The following is a 4,490-nucleotide window of genomic DNA, read 5'->3' as shown; positions in this document are numbered from 1 at the left end:
CTGGGGTAGGCGCACCCTTCCTCCCACTCTCAGTGGGAGAGCAAGGGGACAGAGTCAGCACTGGCAAGTGTTTGTGGAGTTTCCATGGTGATGTTTACATCCAGGGACAGTCTTGTCTCCCTGTCAACAGCCTCATGTCCTGCCCAGCTACACCTCTTTCCCCATGTCACCTTCCCATGCCTGTCCCCACCACCCAGCGGGGTGTGCTCAGGGAATGGGACTCACTCAAGTGTCAGACTGAGCCCTGAGTGTTTGGAGAGGCAGCAGACTGCCTTTCTACTCACAGATGTAGCGACAAGCAAGCGGCTTCGGATTGCTTATGGATCCAGTGTTGTTTTGATTTCTTAATTTATTTTTCCATTTCCCAGACTCCTCTTCATTCTTCTGGAAAATCGAGAGTGTCCTCTATGTGTGAAAGTGTGTTCCCAGAAGCCTGGTGGGATCAGGTGAGGGTGGATGGGAATAAGCAAGATTCTAGGTATTCTGTGGAAGCCTTACCCAGAGACCCCATAACCCCTGCCCAGAGACCCCGTAACCTCTGTCCAGAGACCCCATGAGCCCTGTCCAGAGACCCCATAACTCCTTCCCAGAGACCCCATATTCCCTGCCCAGAGACCCCATAATCCCTTCCCGGAGACCCCATAAGCCCTGCCCAGAGACCCCATAAGCCCTGCTTAGAGACCCCATAAACCCTGCTCAGAGACCCCATAACCACTGGCCAGAGACCCCATAAGCCCTGCCCAAAGACCCCATAACCCCTGGCCAGCCCTATAGCCTGCTCTGGGATGTGTGAATGACCCAGTTTCCTTTCGTTCCCAGACATCACACCCACACCCAGCAAAACAAACTAAGTTAGAGAGCTGACCCCAAGCTGCAGGTGGGCCTGAGAGAGGGTTTGTGACGTGGGGCAGAAAAGATTGTACCTCCTCTTCTTCTGGCACCTCCTCTTCTTCTGGGAACGATGGTTTGTGTTGATCAAAAGGACTCTTATGTGAAGGAGATGAAGCATTAGGGGGCACTTTGGATCCCAAGTCTGGTTTCTGGAGGCATGAGAATAGGCCACTGAATGACATGGGAAAGACCTATTCTCTCTTTGGACCTCAGTGTCCCTCCTGGCAAAGCCCTCGGAAGGTCCTAGGCTTCCAAAGGTGGACTAGGTCTTCCCAACTCTAGGTGATCACCTGAGTGGAGCACGACCACTGGGTCAATCCCGACCCTCCCATGGCACAGTGAGAACACGCTAGAAGCTTCCAGCGGAAGCTGAACTTCTTTAAAACATTCTTCCAGAGAGCTCAGGAGGGATCTGTAATCAACCCGTGCTCTCCAGAGCATGAACCTTACCTAAAGTGACCAAGCCAGAGCAGAGACCAAGGCTGCCTGCCTCCTGGGAAGGTTTTTCGCCTCCACTATCCTGTCTTCCCCTCAACCACGGTGGTTCTGGGCAGAGTCAGTGCCTTGCCTGTTCCTTAAGATGATGTTCAGGGTGCTCATGGCTCCCTGCGGAGTATCTGTCCACAGAGGCAATGGAATAGGAGCAGAAGGGGGTCTTGGCTCATGTCCATCTGGGCATGAACCCACCCCACCCCTACTCCCACACACCTGGGGAAGAGCTGCTTTAGAGAGAGTGACAGCCTGCCTCTGCCATGTCTGTGCTGTCTCCTGCCTTCCAGCTCTTTCCCCAGAGCCTGCGTACTACCTCTCCCTCCTTCCTGTCTTCCTAACCTCACCAATTCGGTCTAGCCTGCACTACAGGCATACAACCTGCAGAGCCTGCGAGTGAGAGCATGCTTCAGTATCTGATGAACTCAGAGCCCCATCCAAGAAAACAACACACAGAATTGACACTGTCTCTGCAGATGAGCCCGTGGCTCCAGCCAGGGAGCCTCCCATTCCACACCTGCATCCTCTTTCCCTCCTCCCTTTCCTTCTCACCCCTCCTGTTGCTGTCCCCTTCTCTGCCTGCTGCCTTTCCCTAAATCATTTTCCAGTTCTGATAAAGTCAACAGAACACCAGACTATTGTCTCCAGAAACCCAAAACTATTTTTTTCACACTAGTCTAGGCTCCAGGGCTCTAGAATGTCCCTTCTCTGTCACACTAACCCATTGGAAGGACATTTCTAGGGCCAGGCTATAGGTCAGCTGGCAGAGTGCCTGCCTAGCATGCACATGGCCCTGGGTTTGACCCTCAGCACCGTGTGAACTGGTTGTGGGGGGTGCATGCCTATACTCCAGCACTTGGGAGGTGGATGCAGGAGAACCCCAAGTTTGAGGTCATCCTTTGCTACGTGATGAGTTTGAGGCCAGTCTGGGCTATACAAGACCCTACTTCAAAACAAAACAACCTCCCCAAAGGAAACCTCTCTTCTCTCCTTATCTCCTACTTTCCTGCTCCAATTCCCCACTGCACACGTCCCACCCATCCTGTTAGAGTGATCCGAAGAGGAAGTGGTCCCAAAGACCATCTTCTTTCTCACCTTTGGACAACCCGCTTTCTCTCCTGGTCAGAAGCTCAGAGCCATGGTGGCATGCTATGTAGCTGCTTTTGTGTCCTCATGTTTCTAACTTGGATGGAGAAGCAATGTTCCCAGGGTCAGAATGTAAGTGTACATATCCTCCTTTTTTTTTTCTTTAAAAAAAAAAAGGTCAGGTAAAATGCACACTTTTAAAAAGCAGCCACACCACATTGCCTGGGAGGGGAGGAAAAGGAATCTTCTCGTGTCTGTGGATGTCTGCTCTTCATTTCTCTGGAAGCTCTTGGTTTCCTAAAGATGATGCTGAAGTGCCATTTTCCCCTTGCACCTGCGTTTGTGAGTGCCTGAGGAGAGTTTGCTTCCTGCCAAGTTCGTGTACAAGATGCGAGGATCTTCCGACAGGCAGAGAGAGCCTGTACCCCTGTGACAACCAAGACGGGAGAGATCTGTCCTCAACCTTCCCTCGTGTCCCTCTAGCCATATCTGGCCATGATGAACCAACTCTGCCAGCCTGGCCCAGCTGTTTTTATTTCCAGGGTTGTGGTTGCTGCCTTACAGGGCCATGGGGACATAGGTGCCTTCCCATCATTTTGACTGAGCAGCAGATAACACTATTTATCAAAAGCTTGACTGTATTCATTAGCACTAATAGTAGAGGCAAGGTGGCCAGGAGTTCAGGTGAACTTTGTCTACACAGTGAATTGTAAGCCAGTCTGAGTTACATGAGACCCAGCTTTAAACTAAGGAGTGGGAGCTGGAGGGGTAACTTAGCAATTAAGTGTATTTGCTGTTCTTGTAGAGGATCCAAGTTTGGCTCCCAGCACCCATAGCAGGTGGCTCACAACCACCTACAACTCCAGCTCCAGGAAAATCCAACACTTTTTTCCTGGCCTCTGTGGACACCCACACGCTGGTGGCAGATATTCATACAGACACATACACATACACACACGGTTTTAATGCCTTGCTGGTAACCAAATGCAAAGTGAAAAACCCAATGTATCCCGAGCACATAGCCTCTAAGCCTGTCTTCATGCACTGTCTAAAGCAGGGCCACCCAACAGAACAAAATAGGAGGCCCGCTATAATTCTGGATTTTTTTGTAGCCACAGTAAACTAAGTATGAACAGGTAAAATTAATATTACTAAGATGCTTTATTCAAATCTGTATATCTAAAATGCTCTTACAACAAGCAGTCACTATAAAATTAGGGACGATACTATACTATACACACACACACATACACACACACACACACACACAATCTGATGTGTATTTTTTGGTTGTACTTTCAATCTCATCTTGGACTGACCACTTTTAAAGGACCTGAGTCCCACTTGTGGCTAGTTCAGACGGGCATGTTGGGCAGTGTGATTCTAGACATACAAAGGGCTTAGAGGCACAGCTTCTGGAGGATGAGAGAAATGTCTGCTGAATTCCTGTGGCATCCTCCAGTTTCCAGGTTCAGTGCCTCGTGTGTCACCTAAGGTCTCACTATGTCATCTCTATGTTCTCTCACGGTAGACGAGAGCATAATGAAGCCCTCAGTGTTAAGGAATCTGTCCAAGGTCATGAGAGAAGTCTGACTGCAAAGCCCGAGCTCTTTTCAGCACACATCCCCTCCATCCACCCCATAGAGTTCTCCTCCTTCCAGCCAGGTACAGACAAACCGAACAACAACACAACACCTTCTGTTTGATTTGATTTGGTCTCAGTTCTGACAGTCTCTGAGGCATTGACTCTAGGCTCAAAGTCACGGTTAAATGTTCATGCTGACCTCACTTTGGGCTTTCTGTCTGAGAGTTTCCACTTCTGTCAAGAGCCATCAGAGCCACGGTAATTCTTACAAAGTACAACATTTCATTGGTGATGCTCGCTTACAGTTTCAGAGGCTTAGTCCATTGTCATCATGGCAGGGAGCATGGAGGCAGATGTGGTGCTGGAGTAGCAGCTAAGCGTCCCACATAGTGAAGGCAACAGGAAGTCAACTGAGACCCTGGGAAGTAGTAAGAATATG

Source organism: Arvicola amphibius, chromosome 9 (genome assembly GCF_903992535.2).
Source record: "Arvicola amphibius chromosome 9, mArvAmp1.2, whole genome shotgun sequence".
Lineage (NCBI taxonomy): Eukaryota > Metazoa > Chordata > Mammalia > Rodentia > Cricetidae > Arvicola > Arvicola amphibius.
The sequence above is the reverse complement of the archived record's forward strand: the minus strand, read 5'-3'. Positions refer to the sequence as shown.